The following is a 21,903-nucleotide window of genomic DNA, read 5'->3' as shown; positions in this document are numbered from 1 at the left end:
CCATCTGAGCTCAGGAAAGTGATCAGGGCTGCCCTGCCCTATGAAGCTCCTGTATGTTGGGTGACCTCTCCTTTCTTGAGCCCATCAGCCAGCTTCTGTGACCTTGCTCTCTGTTTTGCCCTACACTTCCTTTTTCTGTCTGGTTTCCTCTGTGTTTCTTTATTTCAACCCTACCTGGTCTCTCTTGTTCTCCTCCTGGTAAGTTTCCACTGCTCATAACTTGCACTCTCCCTCCAGAGGAACCAGGTTTTTTTTTTTAGCATAACCTTTGTGAGGTCTAAGTACAGTTGTTAACTGTTATTATTTCCTGTTGTCCCTGTCTGGTGTGTATCTGCTCTAAGGCCAGACACATACATATAAACACAGATGATAAAGCAGTTTTTCAAAATACAGCTTTGAAATTTGTCAGAATTCAAAAGTTGTACTGATAGTGTGATGAATTGAGGCTATCTTGTGCTTACATGAATAAATACCAATAATGTTAATCTTTGTAATGTTAATGTTAATCTTTGTAATGTAATCATTTGTAATGTTCTGTTTTTCTAATATCTGACTTAAGGCTGAACAGTTGAATCTAGCAGTAATGCTAAAAGAGAGGTTTTATAAATTGAGGGTAAGAAACTAAAATCATTTTCTGAGCATAGAGGTCATATTCCTCACAAGTTATTCTTCTGGAAATATCTTTTTTTCTTAGACGTATAAGCTGATTTCTTACTCAATTATTCTACAAAAACTAGGAGCCTAAAATCAGTTTTAATAATGGACAAGAGCAAATATGTTTTTCCAGATTCTGACAGACATTGAGCCTTTTTGTTCCCACTCACCCTCCTGGGTGTGTTGCCAAAAAGGCTGTACAAACTACTGGCAGTGTCTTACCCATGTCTGTCAGGGCAACCCCGATAGGAGTGCTTAGTGAAACACGTGACCTCAATAGCAGTTGGATAAGGCCTTCAACTTCTGAGAGATGCAGTGTTCAAATGCCCATAGTTAGCTATATAATGAGAGACATTTTATTTCAAAATACTTTTATTATATATTCATGTCACATTAGAGGCAGTTCAATAAAAGGCTATTAGAACACAGACAGTTTTCTTTGTATACATTTCCTGGGGAGAGTTCACTACCAATACTTGTAACCTACACAGATTTAAAACATAGTTTCCTATATTCCTGTTGAATGACATTGGAAAAGACCAATAGACGTCATAGCACTGGGCAAAAACAATTTGTTTTTGCTAAAGATGGCTTCAGCTTGCACATTGTGTGTGTCTATATAGAGACATGTATAGATAGAGACTATATATACACACACACACACACACACACACACACACACATTTTTTATATATATATATATATATATATATATATAGGTGAATGCAGTAAGAGGGCCCCATATGGTTCAACAGAGAAAAATTCTCCCAAGGCTGTGTGGTTGGGAAACGGCATGAGTGTATAGAAAATGTGTAGCAGAAGCAGTTGCAGTTAGAATCCATAATAGTTACACATGCATAGCTGGAATACTTCTCAAGTAATATGAGCGAGGCTCTTCTGGTACAGCTGGAGCTGGGCATGGGCTTTTCTGTGTGTGAATACTGTGCTTTGAAAGCTCCTTTATGATTCACAAGAGCAGCTGCTTTAGAGCTGGAGAGGCTGCAGAGTTTTTGCAATTCATTTAATAGGTATAATGCAGACTGCTCCCATCTGTTTTGAAGATTTGGGAGAGTTGAGTATTGGGAATTTACTTGTTCACCAGTGGCAGTGACAAGGAAGTACATGGTGGTGTTATTCATTCAGGGTGAAGTAGTCCTTTCTCGACTCATTTAAAGTCTGTGGATCAAAGCTAGCAAGAATACCTGCTAAAGTCTACTCAAAATGTGAGTTGGCTTTAGTTGGTCAATCAATATAAATTTTGTAAAGTCTTCAGAAAGGTAGCTTGTACTCAAGTTTGCATTAAAAATGTTGAAGATTCCTAAGCTGGAGTTTTTCAAGTATCTCCAATAATAGTAATATTTCAGGTGTTAACACTCAATACAAAGTCTTTTCATCCCAGTGATTAAGTAAAAAAAGTAGGTTTTTAGGGTCTTCATTTTGATTTTCAATAACTGCTAACTGTTGTGGTTTTTACATTTTTGTCCCTTGGTATAACCTGAACACCAGAACCTGAACGTGCTTGTAATGTATTCTGTCCATCACCTGTCATTTTAAACCCACTATTTAAGTGGAAAATAAATAGCAGAGATATGATCTTCTCAGAGTGTCCACTTGGTTTTCAGCTTTGGGATAACATTCCTTATAGAAAAATCTTACAGAATTTAATGGGAATGAAACCAATAGGGATCTAAAGTACTGTAAAAATCTGAAGTGGAAAAGAGACCAGGAGACCTTCCTTTCTACAATGTATGTTTGTTTGTTTGTTTTTTTTTTGGTTGGCTTTTTGTTTTAAAACAGACAGAATTGTATCAAAGAGTTATGGTTCTCTATTATATTTTATAGGATTTTCCATAAGGGATAGATCATGTATTAGTAAATGTAAACAAAACAAGGGAAATGATGAGAGAGAGAGAGAGAGAGAGAGAGAGAGAGAGTGTGATTACTGAGAATCATTTATAACTATATATAAAGTTTCAGTAATGCAAAAGCAAAACACTTCCTTCATAAAAGCACCTGTATCTTGGATTCAGATTTGGCTAACATTTGTCAAAACACTTTTCTGACAAAAGAGTAATCTCATATGAAATGCAGTTTTCAAGTTTCAGATTTGAGCTTTGAAAATCCCATGTTAGACTTGAACAAGGAGGTCATTCTCAATGGTGTAACACACGACAGAAAATGTCTCAGTTAAGATTAGAAGCCAAACTGGTACATCTTGCCACCCTCTGCTCTGTTGTCCATTGTGAGTAACTGAAAGACTCCATGGACTAACTGAGTTTCTCTCAGTCTCACAGTGTTAGCAAGAACACCCTTTTAGTCCATCATCCCCGGTTATGTTTAGACAACTGAATTCCTCAATTAGAAAACATAAGTCATCCTGGCTTGTTCACTGTCGATGTCTTAAAATCCTAGTTAGACAGCAGTATTTTCATTGTGTTGTACAGGAACAATTGTCTGTGCAAAAATTACTTCTCGATATTATATAAGATGAAGGAGAGGGATGGGCTTGTGGTATGAGCAGAAGAGTTAGAGAATCCAAGGTTCTGTGATCAGCTCTGACATCAGTTCTCCCTGTGGCTTTGGGTAAGTCACTTCATCTCTCTACCTATGTTTACCTATCTGTAAAATAGAGACAATAATACTGAGCTACCTCAGAATACTGTCAGGATGTATTAGTAAGTGCTGTGAAGTGCTTAGGAGATGAAAGGCACTGTAAAGTGCACAGTATTATCATCTGAAATCTTTGCCTTTAGAAATGTAATTCCTACGTACTCTACAGAATCAGTGGCTTTATGGGTTATGTTACTGTTGATGGGAAAACAGTTATTTGCATGAAACAGGATAAAATATTTTCCAACTTAGCTACCTTTACTGACCATATTGACTCAGATGGCCCAGCGTATTGGTTTTTGTATCTTACTGACACATTGTTTTATTGAAATATTTCCTGTTCCCTCCTGAATGTGCAGCCCAAGTGTAATAATGAATTCCAGTGTTTTGAGTATAAACAGTTCCTTGTCACTGTTTAACGATTATATCCCCCTGACTTATTTACCAGATTTCTCTTTTTTTTTTTTTCTTCCTTTTCTTTTTTTTTAAGATGTGTGACCTTTGGAAATAAAATGTGTGCTAAAAACAGTGTTTAAAATTTCACTTATCATGGATTGTAAATTGGCCTGTGTGTCAGAGAGAAGGGGAAAAGCATACACTTTCACAGAACTGTGTATATATAGCCTCAAGTTTTTACAGGAGTGCCGAAAAGAAACCCAGAAATGTGCCTCTTGAAGGACTTCTTGTTATTAAGAAAAACCAAAATAAACATGAATATTGTAACTGCTAAGCAAAATGCTGGAGCAAAACAGAGCTTTTCTGAATCTGATCTGTTTCTAATACCACATTTGCTGGTGCCAGACTAAGACTTACTTTGGATACCGATAGAAACCATCTCCTTGTGCTAGATGAAGCAGTTGAATACATGCCCAAAAAGCCTGGGGTTATTTGGATGAGTAGGTGGAGGCATGCAGTGATGATTGAATTTGAATCTGTTATGAGAGCAAGTACTCATTCACTCACTAAACAAAGTCCTGAACAGAAATAACCTAAGCTCATAAATGTAGGCTACTCTGCACAGATGGTTTGGTAACTGTTTCAGTAACTTACAGAAATTTCTAGGCTCCCATTTTCAGAGGTAGTTACATGGATTAAATGCTTTATTCTCTTATATCCTTTTAAAAGAAGCTTTTAGAGGAGATGTTACTAGTAGGGAAGCTTCTTGGGGCAAGTGACCTTGTAGTTAAATTTCAAATCCATAATCTTAGTCAAGATTAAACACATGACCAGATTTCCTCCTCTCCCCAACTCAGCCCCGATTTTTTTTTTAATTCAACCATAAAAAAAAAGGAAGTGGTCTGAGTTCTCACAGAAACCAGCATGGTATTAAACTCTGGTATAGATCACAGATAGGCAGTGATGTTTTACTTCTCATTTGTCATGAAGACTTCTTAGCACACAAGATTTTTTGCAGGAAAATAGGAAGTGTGGGGCTGGCACTGCTCTGCCCATGAAGCTTTCATTTGTATGCTATTATTGTACTGTACCTGTCAGCTGCCCTGAGTTTGTATGCTGCCTTGCCACGTTCTCTCTGACGCTATGCAAGAGAATTGGAGAATAAGCACATTAAGGGGGGGTCACGTGATTGGTCTCTTGGGAAGATGTCAGTTTCTGTGCCCTTCAGCATCCTTTGCTATGTGGTGCCGGGAGCAGCATTGATGTAGTTTAATTTGAAGAAAGGAAAAATCATTGTGAACCATCCTCAAACCTGATGATAAAATGAAACCGCTCAGGAGTGAAACCAGTGCAAAAAGCACACCTGAAATGCTGTCTCCACTGACATCAGCAGCAAGATTTATTGACTTGAGTGTGGCCAAGATTTCATCCTTTGAAAGAGCTTTGTTACTTGCAGCAAGTAAAAACAGAGTTACCTAAGAAATACTGAGCTAAAAAACCTGTTTGTTTTGTGAGAATGAAATAAACGAGTGACTAATAGTTGCACAGATTTAGTTAATATTTGTTCTGGCCTACATAGTGTAAATAAGGGTTTCCTAATGCATAAGATCTATGATTGCCCTAGGGTGCCTATTAGTATCTAATATCTATATATAATGTAGCTATTTGAAATAACTGTGGTTATTTAAGTATTTTATTCACTTGTATTTTGGGGTTTCCTTTTATGAATTATAATACAAATATGGCTGATAAAAATGTGCGTATGACCAGCATGAGTGATATAAAAGTTGGTACATAGGAGCAACTAATTCCATCTGCAACTTATGTAACTTTAAACTACACTAGTGCTGTCATTTCAAACGTTTACAATGGGGAAATATTTCTCTATAGCTGATTAGTTGTTTTTTACCTCCCTCAGCCTCTGACATTGTCCCCAGTCATAAAAACAGACAGCTGCTGCTGTTGGCTGGAGGCATTTAGTGTTGGAAAAATCTGTGCCACAATAGATGAAGGTGACAAAGTTAAAATGATGCAACAGGCTCTGCTCCCTCAGGGAAGGCAAGGGTTAGAAATTTGAACACTTCTGCACTTCTGGCTTTGGGTATGCACTAAGATGAGGGATTCTAAATCCGATCAGAGTATTTGGAAGGAGGGCATCTCCCAACACCTGACTTCCAGTCGCAGCACCACCAAAATTAGTGGAAATAATTCCAATAATCCATCCACAAACGCTGTTCATATTTTCATATTTGTAGAAGCTTATTTTGAGCAACAGTTTACCACACTGCTTTTCACATACATACCCCCTGCTCAAGTAGCCCCGAAAGATCTACACGGGAGACATGAACCTTCTTTTCTCCCATTCTTGATGGCTTCAGCCTCTCTCCCAGTCCCTTCCTAGTCCTTTTAGCAACTCTGTTTCAGTTTCTTTCCACCCCTCACCTCTCCAGAGCATTCTGCACAGATACCTACCTCAGTGTCACTGCCTCAGTTTATCCACCAGTTCTCTCTCTTTACATCCAGCAGTTTTAGTGCTTTTGACCTTCCAGCCAAAGCAAAAGTTCATGTGTTCTCACGTAAAACAGAAGTCCCAAAACAAAGAACATCTTTGGCCATTGCCAGGACACAGTCTTTACCACTCTTGACACAGTGCTGTCACAGGGGCCATCTCAGTCCTTCCCTCTTCCTGCAGGAGATTTTTCTCACCAGTCACCACCACTAGTACAGCCCTCCCTGTACTCAGGGCTGGAGCGCTGGGACCCTAAACGATGGGTCACAGTAGGTCCTAAAGACAAGACTAGTTTCATAATTCACTGGGCCAGTCCCTACTACTGCATGTCAGAATCTTCACTCTTCTCCACAGCTCACCAGTTATCTCTTCACCATCTCTTACCCTCCTCAGGGCTCCTTCTTCTCTCGCCCTTCTCTAGGCCTCTTCACCATAGTCCCTCCTGGGCTGCCTCCTCAGATCCTTTGGTGAAGAGCCTCTTTCCAGGTCTTGCCCTCTCCCTGGTCTCTACCAAATTGAGTATGGAGTTACTATTATATTGTATTGCAGTCACCCAGTTCTAGTTACATGTTCCCTGGAGTTCATCTCCCATCAGTGTCACCAAACTACATTACACAGAATGCCCACCTCTCTGACATGTCTAGATATGACATTCCCCTCTGGTGTTATCCAGACCAGTGATCTGCTAGGTCAATCCAATCCTTGACTCTGGGAGCCAGCCTTACCCTCCTCTGCTGTGAGAACCCCCACTCCTGGGCTGTTCACGCACAGCCTCTGGCATGTAAGCTGCTCCCAGCTACTTGCAACCAAACAACACTAGCCAATATCTCTGGTCCCAGACACAACCCTAGGAACCTCCGTCTTGCAGTGTCCAATTATACCCACTGGACACTGCAAGCTTATATGAGTTTGTCAATTTAACAAAGAAATTGATATGTACCAGGCTTGTTATCCCAAGGGGAGTCTGACATGCTTCAAACCAAACACACTGCTTCAGGTAGAATAAACAAATTTATTAACTATGAAAGATAGATTTTTTTTTAAGTGATTATAAGTCAAAGCATAACAAGTCGGATTTGGTCAAATGAAAAAAAAGCAAAATGCATTCTAAGCTGATCTTAACACTTTCAGTGCCCTTACAAACTTAGATGCTTCTCACCACAGGCTGGCTGGTTGCCCTTCAGCCAGGCTCTCCCCTTTGATCAGCACTTCAGTCACTTGGTGTGTGTGTGGGGGGGGGAAGAGAGAGAGAACAAGAGCATGGCAAATGTCTCTCCCATGTTCTTTCTTCCCTCTTGGCTTTGCCCCCCGCCCCCTTCAGAGTCAGGTGAGTCCCATAGGTTTGTCCCATACATGCCCTGATGAGGTGTGAACTTCCTCTCTGCTCTTGGAGAGTTTTTGCCTGGGCTTATGTTAAGCCATGAAGACACATTTTCAGCCTCATAACTATATACATGAAATTATAACCTATAACATTACTGCAACAACAATTACTATAACATCACTATAACAACAGTGCACAGTGCGTCATGAGCCTTCCGAAGACACCCGACATGACAAACTGCATTGGATACCACACAGTCATTTTACAAGGATGAACATGGGTGTGCTGGGTGTTCCCCTGAGGTACAGAGAGTCACACCAGCATAGATGTCTCTGCCAACTCAAGCATAAAATGTCCAAAACACCTTATCTTCCCTTTCAAGCCTTCTCCATTATCCCCATTCTTTCTCACAGTTCACAGCCTTGTCACAGACCCATAACTAAGAATTCACTTTGACTTCTGCCTCTCCCTTGCCCGAAACATTCAAGCAGTGCCCAAATCTTTCCAGTTCTTCCTCCACAACATCTCTAAGACTCCCTATTTTCTTTCTAACCCTACAGTTAAAATGCTTGCTCAGTCCTTTATTTCCCATCTTGATTACTCCAGCTTTGTTCTCACTGTTTCCCTGACTGAACATGTTGCTTTGATCTTGTCACCTCACTCTTTTAGATTCCTCCACTGAATTAAGTTTAAGCTTCCATCAAAGCCTCTTCCTCCTTACTTATCTTCATTTTGTATTGGTTTACATCAGCCTCACATCCTCGCTTTGCTATTTATGCCTGACTCGTTATACTGTTTGTCCACATCTCACACAGCAATTTCTAGGTCTTCTTCCATGATGCCGTACACGGAAAGCCTTTCCTGAACTCATCCACAAGGCCACTACTCAAGGCCACTCAATACATTAATGGGGTCAGCTGGAATAAGCAGGGAAATCATAGTTCATTCTAATGACATTACTAATATATAATACTTTAATCAGATAAGTAATTCTGTGGTAATTTTGCATGCAGTGATGTCATCTTGTCCTAAAATGCTGCTAGATTTTGAAATACGAGAACAAAAGGCAGCTTCACAGCTAGCAAAGGGTAAAAGTCTGCATATGCATTGTTACTCATTACAGTGTCAGATAACAAACCACTTCAAACAGATTTGGTATTCTCAGACTCTGACTTAATATGCTACTAAAAGGGAATGCCAAAAGCTAATGAAGGCTGTTGTTCAACTCTGGAAACAGAAAAACCTGCTCATACCATCCAGAAGTTTGGAAAAATCAAAGAAGTGAGGGTGAGCAAAGCCGGCGCAGGGCATAGGGAAGAGAGACTTCTCATGTATGCACTAAAAGTATATTGTGTTTTAAGATAGACTATGGGCTTGGACAGCTTTCTTATTACAAAAAGAATGATAGTGTTAATTCTTCCTAATTTGTAATCTGTGCATTGAATTATGTTAACTGTCTGAGATGGCCTAAGTAGTGACACACAACTTTGTAGGAACATACTGTTACTTCTAAAAATAAAATGATACAGTACATTGAAATGGGCACTATTGATTTGTATCAGAGTGCTTTCAAGCATAATAATTGCAAAAGGCTAAGACCAGGTTTTCACAACTATTTCCTGTGAGAGGAGTTATTTCCTGTGCATAGGTGATCAAATCATGACTATAACCCAGAGGTCGGCAAACTCCGGCCCGCGGGACCCTCCTGCCCAGCCCGTGAGCTCCCGGCCGGGGAGGCTAGCCCCTGGCCTCTTCCCCCCCAGCCACACCACCAGCACTGTGACCCACTGCTCTTGCCGGGCAGCACGACGGCGTGGCTGGCTCCTGCATGGTAAGGGAGCGGGGGGTTCTGGAGTAGCAGTCAGGGGACAGGGAGCAGGGGGCGGTTGGATGGGTCAGGGGTTCTGGCGGGGGCACTCAGGGGACCGGGAACAAGGCAGGTTGGATAGGGCATGGGAGCCCCAGGGGATCTGTCGGGGATGTGGATAGCAGTTGGGGCAGTCAGGGAACAGGGAGAAGGGGAAGTTGGATAGGGGGTGGGGTCCTGGGAGGCAGTTAGGGGCACGGGTCCCAGGAGGGGGTGGTCAGGGGACATGGTGCAGGGGGGTTGGATCGGTCAGGGATTCTGAGGGGGGGCAATCGGGGCAGAAAGTGGGAGGAGGCAGATGGGGGTGGGGGCCAGGCTGTTTGGCAAGGCACAGCCTTCCCTACCCGGCCCTCCATATAGTTTTGCAACCCCAGTGTGGCCCTTCAGCCAAAAAGTTTGCTCACCCCTACTATAATCCATAGTCCAGGCTTTTTCTTTTTGCTGAATGTAGTAAACAATTTTTAATGAATCCTAAGAAATTAAGTGTGTACAGTCATTTCACTTCTCAAATTGTCTCCACTCTGAACTCTAGGGTACAGATGTGGGGACCCGCATGAAAGAACCGCTAAGCGTATTTCTACCAGCTTAGGTTAAAACTTCCCTAAGGCACAAATTCTTTGCCCTTGGACGGTACGCTGCCACCACCAAGTGATTTAACAAAGAATCGGGGAAAGGACCACTTGGAGTTCCTATTCCCCCAAAATATCCTCCCCCAAGCCCTTACACCCCCTCTCCTGGGGAGGCTTGAGAATAATATCCTAACCAATTGGTTACAAAGTGATCACAGACCCAAACCCCTGGGTCTTAGGACAACGGAGACATCAGTCAGGTTCTTAAAAGAAGGATTTTATTTTATTTTTTTAAAAGGTAAAAATCACCTCTGTAAAATCAGGATGGAAAATAACTTTACAGGGTAACAAAAGATTCAAAAACACAACAGAACTTCTTCTAGGCTTAGTTTCAAAGTTACAAAAAAAAACAGGAATAAACCTCCCTCCAGCAAAGGAAAAATGTACAAGCAGAACAAAAGATAATCTAACACACCTTGCCTGGCTTTTACTTACAATTTGTAATACCAGACCCTTTTAGGATGGTTTATAGGAGAAGAAAAGGAGTACTTGTGGCACCTTAGAGACTAACCAATTTATTTGAGCATGAGCTTTCGTGAGCTACAGCTCACTTCATCAGCTCATGCTCAAATAAATTGGTTAGTCTCTAAGGTGCCACAAGTACTCCTTTTCTTTTTGCGAATACAGACTAACACGGCTGTTACTCTGAAACCTGTCATTATAGGAGAAAGAGTTTTCTGATCTGATGCTTCTCTGCTTCCCAAGAGAACACACCAAAACAAAGCCTCCCCCGCCAAGATTTGAAAGTATCTTCTTTTCCCATTGGTCTTTTTTGGCCAGGTGCCAACCTGATTATTTGAGCTTCTTAACCCCTTACAGGTAAGGAGGAATTCTAGGCTATCCTTAGCTGTATGGTTATGACCAGTCATTTCACTTCTCAAATTTTCTATATGTAACACACTAAAAATAGTTTTGGTCCCTGTGTTTGTGACTAGAATAATTGAAGACAAGGTGATTCCATACTAATGAACTGTTAAAACCAGACTTAGGTTAAAATACTGTTCTGAAAGATGTAGGCATGATCCTGAGAGGTGCAGAGTACCTGCAACTTCTGTTGACTTCAGTGGGATTTGTGGATATTTAGCACCTCTCAGGATTGAGCCTTTATTCAGCAGAGTTCTTACCATCAGTTAATTGCATCGAGGTGACCTAGAGCAGGGTTTCCCGCCCAGGGGTCCACTGTCTCCTGGGAGTTTATAGGGTTGATAAGGAGGAGCTCTTTATTTCCAAAGGAATTTTAAAATGTAGCAGACTCCTGGAGATTAGTAAATTCACACATCAAAACTTTTCTGTTGCATTCTTATGCCTGGGAAAAGACCAGAGTAATGACACTTCAGTGAGTGACCAGAGTTTCAAATGTATGTCTCTGCAGCCGTGTATTAGAATACAGATAAGGTCAGCAATACATAGTGCCTCATTAAGTGAGCAGTTTTTGTTTGTGGTCCAGATGATCTATTAAAAAAATTTGTTACTTCTCCTCCTCTATGGCATTTCACCTCCGTTCTCTTTATATTTGGGCAGCTGCCCAGGTAACCGAAGAACCAGACACAGACCTTTAAAGTGGACAGGAAGCCTCCAGTAGAATAGACTTGGGGAAACTTGTCCTTCACAATAACCTTTGTTAAAGGGACATTGTGTTTTTTGTTTTTTTTTTAATGAGTTAGCGGTAAATGCAAATAGTGCATCTGCCCTTGATCATCCTTTCAATTGTTGTGGGTTTACAAACAGTTTCCTATTTTAAAATCTATGTATTTTTTTCTCTTCTGTTCCTGTGTACAAGACCCCAAAACATAAGACAAGCGAAACTGCCAACAGTGAAACTGACCCCAAAGTGCTGTCTAATGTACAAACTAAACTAAGATTTTTTTCCCCCTCCTAATGTGTCAATTTCAAAACTTTAAAAGTGGTTCAGACTTCCCTATGAAAAAGGGCTAAGTGAGCACAAGCATAGAAAACTTAAACACAAAAGGAATTATGAGGAATTAAAAGGAAGGATTAGAAGGAGTTTAATAACAGGCACTGGTAGTGCCCAATAAAACTGTACTCTGGAAACTCGCTTTTCCACCGCATTTAGGAGTTGGTGGGCATTTGAGGTCTGATCCTGACCATTGGTTTTGCCATTGATTTCAATGGTAGCTGGATCAGATTCTTTGTGGGAACTTTGCAAACTCTTATTTTGGCAGGATATATGATGTACCTATAGAAATTAAGCACTGTCATGTTGTATGTTCACTAGCAAAGAAGCATTTGGAGATGGATAAATTTGCTCAGTGGTATGTGTTTGAGAGAGTGATGTAGTCTCAGACACCAGCTGTTTTTTCTCTTGCCCTTATATCCTCGTCTCATGTCTGTCCTTCTCTCTTCAGCTGACATTTCTCCAGAAGAAATGGTTTGGTATATATTTGGATGGGTCAAATAAACTCTGTGCTGTATCACTGACTTTTGCATAACATGGCTGCATGTTTCATTTCACAAACAGGTCTGAAGCAGTCATTGTTGAGCCAATGAAAAAACAGAGGTCAGTTTAGTTTTGAAACAGGGTCTCAATTTATTTTATTACCATAAAAAGATAATTTCTCCTTGCAATCATTCCTACCATTTCCTGATTTGGCCTTTTTGAAGCCATTCTTCTTTTCTGCTGAGACTCTGCTGCTGGTTGAGTAAAATGTCATTGTCTTGCTTTTCTTAGGTGTCTGCCTTATCTTGTTACATGTTTTCTCTCTCCATTTTTCTTTTGTCTCCCTATCATCTTTGACATTCTCTGCCATCTCAGGGCTTCTAGCATCACATGCTACTAGTACTTCTCACTTCTAACTCCAGTAATTTCATGTCGGTCAGATGAATGCTGGAATTAGAAGCTGTCTATAGAGCCCTACTACTGCATTTTTCATGCTGACAAAGAGGCTGCTCAAGATGAATGCAGCATATAAAGTCAGCTATATGTTCAGTAAACTACAGTAGACAGCATTACTCCTGTCCCAAGCCATCATATCCAAAAGCTTTGGTACACCCTGGGATATCCACAGTGCTAAAAATATATCCGCACAAAACTAAAGCGTTAAGGGACAAATACTCATGCTCTATCACCTGGCTGAAAAGGGCAAAAAAGTTTTCAAAGCCTTTGATAGGGCAGATCAGATGGTTTATATTCAAGATATCAAAGGTAAAGAGCTTGTCTCCTGCACAACATTCCCCAGGAGAAGTAGTTGCCATGCGGGTGGACACTCAAAAACAACACTGCAGGGTGGCCATCTCATCCTCTGTGCATTCTTTCCTTAATACAATACTTCAGAGCTGATGCTCAAGCCATTGTTTTTGGGAGCACAATGTTGCACGTGCTAGTGCCACAGCAAGTCAGAAATTATTTACATGAAGAATTTTTCGGTTTACATTATATATTAGGCAAAATTGTTTTCTCTCTCTAGTTCTGTGCTGCTGATAGAATCCTGCTGTAAGATCTTTGGACCTTTATGGGGCTGAGAAATAGGAAAATATATGGATGCTTACTGGAAAAGTTTCCCTTTCTTCAACTATTAGGGCCACAGATCTAACTCATCCTGTCCATGAAAAGGGGTTGCTATTCAGCTGCTAAATGAATAATAAAGTTCTTTCTCTCTTGTTTTTTTATAGTGAAAACAGTTAAAGCTGTTTTACTTGTAATAAGAATTTAGTCTGTTAGAAGGGACGGTTTCATAGCCCTGGCAGTTTGGCAAGAGGGGTGTGCCCCTGCACAAGTGACTGACAGCTCTGAGTTCTGTCTCAGAGCTGCCCATAGTCTGCAGTCTCATAGTTGGTTTTATAGACCTTATTACTTGAAGGAAGGAAATGTTGGGTAAGTATTTTTTAGACATTTGCTCTTTCCCCAGGCTGTCTTGGATGGATGGGAAGTCCTAGTTTGAGAGGATTTCACGTTTAGGACTTTGGTCCTAATTTGTAGGTTTTATTATTTCCTTTTAGCACACGTGCAAGATGAGCTCCAGATGGGCACACTGTTAAATAGATCAAAATAAACAAATCCGTTGTCCCCACTGGAGCTAGCATACAGGGAGTCAGGCAAGTAAGAACAATACTTGGCATGTTTTCAAATACTGTTGTTTTTCTTCAGTATTTTGGGTGTAAACTAATAAAGAAACTTGGAAAATGCATCTTTTTTAAAAGAGTAATTTAACTGATCCTCAAAACAGCTTTATGGTCCTGTGCTGTCCTGTCCTGTCCTATCATATCACCAACATGGTGCATGCTGAAGCATCAAAAGGGAGCAGGTGCTGACTAGCCAAAATTTTAGGAGACCTGAACAAAAATATAAAAGTTAGGTGGGTGCTAATGTATTTTCTATGCAGGAGTATTCAGCACATAGTACATGATTCACCACCAGTATGAGAAAGAATAGCAGAGTGTTATGGAAACCTTTGAATTGCATACAGTATCAGAAATATAGTATTGCTTATAAATCCTTGAATTAGAATTCCAGTTTAAAGACGAATTAGTCTCTGGCACACATATGACGGGTTAGGCGAAGAGATGGTTGCACCTTAAAGACTTTTTAAAAAAAAGGTTTTTTTACCCATGAAAGCTTATGCCCAAATAAATCTGTTAGTCTTTAAGGTGCCACCGGACTCCTCATTGTTTTTGTGGGTACAGACTAACACGGCTACTCCTCTGAACTGGAAGTATTCACTGGGGAGGATGATTCAAAAATAGAGGCCTAGAGAAGGATGAAGTGATGGACACCAGTCCACCTACTCTTATAGCAGCCAGAAGATTCTGAAGCTGGAATAGAGACAGAGAGAGCGAAAATGCTCTCTTTCAACAGCCAGAGTGCTATGCTGGATAGAAGGAATTTATCAATTTTTTGATCAGAAATCTAAGTGGAGGCTGATAGGATGGAATTCCCAAACCAAGTCCATAGATCTCTCTCTGGTTGGAAACCCAGCACCTTCCTCTTTTCCAATAGCTAGAGAGTGGGAGGGAGACTTGGCATCTCACCAGAGAGCTTGTGTCAGTTAGTTTGTAAGCATCTTTTCTATCAGTTTTTGGGTAGTATATTTAAGTCCTCTGGTTATTAGATGTCACAATTTGAAAACCCTTGTGTGTGGAGTGTACGTATTGTGTGTCGGGCGGGGTGGGGGGGGAGAGTGATGGAATATATTAACAAAGAAAATTATGGTACTGAAAGAGACAGTAAAGAAGAAAGAAGAGAGTGGAGGAAGGAGAGAACAAAATGTATGAAAATAGAGAGAAGGAAACAGTAAGCACACTGAAGACAACTCAGGGAAATATACACCATAAAAGAAAAGTGGAATGAAGTCAGAAGGGGAAAGAGAGTAAGTTAAAAGAATAAGTATTAAATAGAAAGCTGATTTACACTGTTGCAATTAAATACAGCATACTACAAATAGGCCATGATTTTATTCCTTTAAATTAAAGATGGGGGTGGAGGGGAGATCGTGTTGTGGTCATGGCAGCACAGATTATTTTTAACTCTGGTTAGCTTATTTACTTCTCAGGGATGGAGGATTTGGGAACCTTTTTCAAGACTTGATCATTGTCATATAAATACTTTGTACTATGTTAAGTATTTTTCCATTTCATGTGCTGTTGAATGTTTGTGTGAGATACTCCTGATGGTGAGAGCTATATTTCATACTGGAAAGGAAAGGTACCATATCATTCCACTGTTCCTGACCTGCTGATTAGTGAGGTAACAATTTGACTCCTGTTCTCACTGCCCCTTTGAATTAGGTGTTGCCAGTCATTTAAATATTGATCTGTTAGAAGAAGAAAAAGAAAAACTTCATGCATGATTAGCAAGCCAAAGAAGTATCAACAACGTATTGGAGATCTGCCATTCTTTCTCTCTCAAAGAAGTGAATAGCATAGGCACCCACTAAAAGTAAAGGAAGGATGCCTGTTTTCTTAGCACTATGTCATTCATATAGCACCTTTTCAAACTCCCCAAAGTCTTTACAAAATGCAGTGTTCAAATTGCCTGTTGTTGAAATTCGGCCACCACTGTGTGAAACACAAGAACTGTCTAACAGCTCACAGCAACAGAACTCAGCAGTTTAGGATAGAAAATGATTAAGAATACTATATCCAGCTTTAGCTCCAGGGGAAGTATGGTAAGTGAAAGTAATTGTCTAAACTGAAGGTTGGGCACAACACCAGGGTTCACACCCCTACTCTTTAATGTAAAATTCCCTGATCGTTGTCCATCCGTAGCCAAGACCTCAGGCAGCACCTTGCCTCCTAGTGCTATGCAAGAGTATTGAGTCAGTAGTGACTTGGAAAGAAGAGCTCCATATATTGAATTTCCACCATCGCTTCCTTTGCCACTGAGATGTGGGAGCCTCCCATTGAGCAAGTAACTCAGCCTACCTTGTAAGATGGGACACAGGGTGTTGTGGTTTCTATTAATGAGCACCTGAGATCACTGTTCTAACATCTGTAGTTTCATATTTATCTTTGGGGAAAAGGTCACATGGAAACTCATTTTAAGGTTGTACAGAAGACTGGGACCAGATTCTACTGAGATCCTGTCCCTTCCTGATGCTTATTGTAATATAATTACTTGGTACTATTTTAAGTATTTTCCCTTTCATGTGCTGTTGAAGAATTGTTTGTGTGTGTGAGACTCTGGCTGCAAATGGCCAACAGGGAATTCCCCTGGCACAGGACTCTCGCCTATTGGTGGAAAGCTGGCACAGTTTGGGGACACATTGTGGGAGGGGAGAACCACTAATCTCCACTGGCATGTGGTCTGTTCCAGTGGCAGAAGTTAGAGTAGTCCCTTAGCTGTTGTCTTATTGGGGCCAGCACAGATCTGCCCTCAAAGTCAGGGAGCTGAAGCCAACTTCCTGATGCCTTCTCTGCCCCAAGTCAATCTTGGGCCCATGAGAGAATAAGTTAAGCAGGTCTTTATGCTCTTGCTTTTTTGTATGTAAGATTGTTTAGTCCAAGAATAAAGATTTATGAAAACAAAGCTCTTCCTTAACACAATGGAAATGCTGTAGCCTCTGAGACAGTCACAATGGATCCAACAAAATAACAGCTCAGCACAGATCCATTCTGTTGCTGGAATATACACTTCACAGCTTGGCATCTAGGTCATGCAGTGGTATATTTCATTTAAGTTACCAGCATGTGTGCTGGCTCAGCTGCTAGATTTAAAGCAAGAAAGGAGAAGGGGAAGCAAGTGAAGCCTGCAGTCCCAATCCATAAACTAATTTGTACATTAATTTAGCAACCAGTGAAATTTATGTAGACAAACGTGTATAGCGGACATGCTCCAGGTAGCAAAGAAGTCTTTCCCGTTCACTTTGTTGTGACTTGCGGTGCCTCACTCAGAAAGGCTTGGGGATTTAAAAAAAACAAAAACAAAACAAAACAGTGAAGAGCTACCATACAATTTTAAATACATTATATACTTTTTTTCATGATTAGGAGTTTGTAGCCCTCAGGCATTCACCTTTGTGACATACAGCATCTACCATAATGGGCCCAGATTGTAACTGAGAACTCTGGCTGCAGCTGCAGTATAGAATACTAAACAAAAATAACAGGCTCTGCTTTTTTCTGGGCAGTTGAGGAGAGTGAGGGCATGAGGAGAGTGAAGTTTTGAGGTAATATGGGATATTTCTTTAGTCAGTTGTTCAAACTGAATGACTTGATTTTATCATTGGATTGTGCTTGTTAGGGTGTTGGAGAGAGTGGACAGCTGTGTGTGTAATATATTTGGTCTGATTTGATATTTTAACTGCTGTACAGGACACCTAGCGCTGTCGGACAGGCACTGTTTAGTTCCTGTTGGAAAAGACAGTACATTAAGACGTTATGTCCTTTAATGTAAGGGGTGCACTTATTCTCTGGGGTGGAGAATGCTGCAGTTGTCTTTCTGTTCTCGAAAGCACTCTTGCTAGCCATGCCACAAAGCAGTTGTCTTAATGGAGATCTCATATCTAACCCTTTTCAGCTGTAAGAAAAATTACTGTGTTAATGGCTATCAGGGTGAAGGTGGCTTTGCATACAGAAGTGGGGGGCCTCCAGGATAACATGGTGGGCAGCTGAAAACACTTTGATGATTTTCCACCAGCAGGAGGAAAAATCTACACAGATGAGAAACAATTGAAACACTTATGCAATTAATAATTATAGTTTACTTCTGTGTTTCCTTGATCTCATATACTTGCAGCACAGACCTTAAGTGTAGCCATTTCTGGATGCCCATGTTCATTTGTGTTAGCTTTGAAGGGAATTACGCTCCAGCTCAGAAGAGTATACTTATTTTTGTTACTCTATTCAGATCTTTTTTGTAGCTCCTCATAACTAAGTGCGTTGAGCTATTAAACAAAACACCTGTGAGTTAGAAGTAGTCAGATGGTAGAGTAGTTTGGGCAGTAATTAGACTTTTTTTAAAAAGCCAGAGTTATTTGAAGAGTGAGGCACAACCTATGATTGGCTGCTGTCTAATTTGTTCTGTTTGAGGACATTTGAGGAAACAGGTTTACATGCAGTAAAGTTTCATGCATTATGTGCTCACGTACTCATTGCGAATGCCTCACAAAACATTTTTTACTCCACTAGCTTAACAGGCTACGCAAGAGGCTATAGTGTGAGTTGAGGCTAGGAAAGGTCAAATCCAGACTAAGGTCTGATCTTGATTAGCTCTGAATGACAGTAATTGTCAAAGACTAAGCATGTGACTGTGTTTCAGGAACAGCAACTGATTGACTGTGTGCAGTTGTCCTTTTAAAACTTTTCAGGAATAAAAAAAGGATGATGTAAAGGAGAAAGCTAGTGACACACTATCTGCCAAGTTATTTGGGAGAAAAGAAACTTTTGCTGAGAAGCAGAAAGTGAAATATAAAATATTAGAAGGTTGGAAGTCTCATTAAAAGTTTTCATGGCAAAACTAGAAACATACTGTGAAAGGGCATGTAGTGACTTTATAGGACAGAAACTGCAAGTTATAATAACTGTAGGATTCAGAATGTCAAGTGGGAAGACCAGATTGAGAAATATTAGTGATGTAAGGCATGTCTGTAAATACCAAACATCTGTGGCCTATGTGCTCTAGCAAAGGGGTTTTCAAACAAGGTACCCCCATGGGGGAGGGACATGACAGGGTTGTTGGGGGGGGGGGGCACAAGAATCTGAGTGGTTGGGAGTTTTTTCCTTGTTTCTTTGTGGGGGGGGGGCACTATGTACTGGTCTGATTTCCTGGGGTGCCCAGCCCCACCCCCTCATGCCTGGGTGCAGGACAGGTGTGTGGAGGTTGGTTTTGCGTCCCTACCCCCTTGCCCTCTCAGGCTCCATTGCCATTACAAAGCACACCTGGTATTGTGCCGCCATCCTGTTTCCAGACAGCTGCCCTGGGAGCCACACAGCCTCACTAAAGCTCACTCCCTTTCTCCCCTCCCATTCTGTCTCTTGCATTTGCCCCTCCCTGCCATGGCTGTGCTGGGAGGCAACACGGCACTAGCAAGGACCTTACATGTATGGGGGAGAGGGTTGCCACTCCAGGTGGTTGGGATTCAGGCAGAGTGCATGAGCGTCCTCCCCAGCATGTGCTGGTTGCATAGGGTTTCCTCCTAACAGGCTACAGGCTCAGCACTGTCTGGGTCCCCCCTTTCCCTTGTGCCAAGGCAAGCACAGGCATGGAACACGGGTCTCCCAAAGGGGTGTGGCGAAAAGTTTGGGAACCTCTGTTCTAGCAGATTGTCATAGGGTTTACCTCTAGAACACCCCTATTGGGGTGGTATAGACACTTCCTCAGTCCCCACCAGGTTCCTCCTACAGCAGAGGTTACCATAGAGTCAGCTGGAGATAGACAGCCCCTCTCCAGACTACAAGTATCAGGAAGGCAGTTCATCCCCATCCCCGCCCCCCTTCAGTGGGTTAATGACAGTTGAAGTGAAAAAGGCAAGGTTGAGCAGTCTTACAGGCCCCTACTCACCCTGCAAGGCCAACAGGCCAACCATCTCTGAGATAGGGTGAGGTTTCTAACCCTTTGTTAGTCTAAGGGCCCAGGCTGAGCCTGAGCTCTGAGGAAAAGAAAACTAAAATAATTATCCCTCTATTTATCCAGAGGGTCCGGCAGCAGCTTTTCTAGGCATGGTAGGCAGCAGTTCATGCTCTGTGGGTTCAGAGAGCCCTGTGAGCTAACGCTGCATCCCTCTGATGCCACCATTACTGTGCTGGCATCCTTTCTTTTAAAGGAACCGCTCTTGTCCAGGTACAGCGGGTCACTCCAGGCATGTCTGCGTTGCAGCTGGGAGTGAGTCTCCCAGTCCTGGGAGACAGACTTGCACTAGTGGAGCTCAAACTAGTATGCTAAAAATAACAGTGTGGATGTTCCAGCTCGGCTGGATCTTGGGCTCTGAAGTGTAAGGGGTCAGGGGGACATGAGAAACCAAGCTCCAGCCTGAGCTGGAATATTCAAACAGCTATTTTTAGAATGCTAGTGCAAGCCCTGCTTACACACATCCATCTAACCAGGCTGGGAGGCTCACACCCAACTGCAGTATAGACATACCCATAGGTTGCACTAGGTTAGAGCTGATTGTGCCCAGATGATCTCATCTCACCAAAGCCAGGAAGGGGTTAAAACCTGTCTCACCACACAGATTAAAATCTCCATTAGAGTGTGTGACAAGCTGCTAAGGATACCCAGACCTGTAAGACACTATGGTACCCTTCTCAGTGGGAATGTTGCTGCAGCTGTGTGACAACTCCCTGATACCTCAGCCTGACATCTGCCTTCCCAGGGCTCTCCCAGCCCAAACCTTGCCTAGCAGGTAACAAACCATTAACTCCAGCCACTGGGCTCCGCAGGGTTCTCTGTGCAATGCATAGTCCCTATGACTGTACATTCACAGAAGATAGTAAGTTCACTGCTCCTTAAAAAAAAAAAAAAAAAAAAGACAGAAGCAGGAGCTTACTATCTTGACTGGCTTTAACAAACACTTCAGCTCCATCAAAACACTGGGTTGTTTTACTTTTTATTTAAATAATATTGTTAAATATATGTTTGTTTAACTAAGAGGTTTTAAGTGAGTTTAAGTATACAGGATAAAAATAGAAAGGGGTACAAACAAACAAAAGTAAAAAGCATGCTTTCTAATAGCTAGAATCTAATTGAACAAGCTATAGTCTTTGTTCAAGGTAGTTTCCTTACCAATCTTCCTTTTCCAGCTCTGGCTGACTAACTTTTAGTCAGGATCCCCATGAAGTCCAAGATGTTAAGTTTTCTGTGTCTTCTCAGGTGAAGGATAACCTAGGGGTTCTCTCCTGCTGTCTTTATGGTCCTGTAAACCTTTGAAATGTATCCTTCTGAAATGTATCCCCCGATGAAGTTCCTTTTCCCTGCTGGGTGTGGAGGCCAGGCTGCCCTGGTGTAGATTTCATGCTGTCTTCTTCCTCACTGGTGATTTTTATCTCTTCCTACAACCCCAATACAGATGAATAGCCGCTTGAATTTGGTCACACCTGGTTTGAGGTGGTAGCCTTTTTCCTTTGTGTGGAGAAAACCTGTTTATTAACTCCCCCTGACATACCTAAAATACACATTAGTTATAATTTCAGCACATCTGCATAATTGATAATGATCAAATGAGTTACTAGTTTTCCAATGGCACATTACATGACACCTTTTAGATACAGATTATAGCCGTAGTGAGTTGGGGTCCACTGAGTGGTCAGGCCAGCTGAAAGTCATTACTAAGATATTAGGGAGCCCCTTATATTCTGGCATAAGGATGCTCTTAGGGTCACAAACTGCATTGACTTTCCCAGTCTGTATAGCAGCAAAGGAATCCTTTTAAAGAACTGTGTTTGTCTCTCACACACACACACACACTCAAGGTTGTGGAAAAAGCCTCACTATCCTAGATTTTTAGTTCACAGAGTTTGTATG

General features: G+C 41.4%; 1 protein-coding gene across 2 annotated transcripts in view; it reads left to right on the top strand.

Moving 5' to 3' along the window:
• Positions 1 to 21,903, top strand: part of MARCHF3 (membrane associated ring-CH-type finger 3) — a 94,996-nt gene that overhangs the window by 10,512 nt on the left and 62,581 nt on the right. Inside the window, exon 2 of one of the 2 annotated variants that reach the window (XM_074954037.1) lies at positions 3,099 to 3,237. The exons of the other annotated variant lie outside the window; for it this stretch is intronic. The gene's annotated coding sequence lies outside the window, so the exon portion shown is untranslated. The remainder of the gene's footprint in view (positions 1 to 3,098; positions 3,238 to 21,903) is intronic. 2 annotated transcript variants of the gene reach the window in all.

The sequence above is a fragment of the Natator depressus genome, chromosome 5 (assembly GCF_965152275.1).
Source record: "Natator depressus isolate rNatDep1 chromosome 5, rNatDep2.hap1, whole genome shotgun sequence".
Lineage (NCBI taxonomy): Eukaryota > Metazoa > Chordata > Testudines > Cheloniidae > Natator > Natator depressus.
The sequence above is the reverse complement of the archived record's forward strand: the minus strand, read 5'-3'. Positions and strand labels throughout refer to the sequence as shown.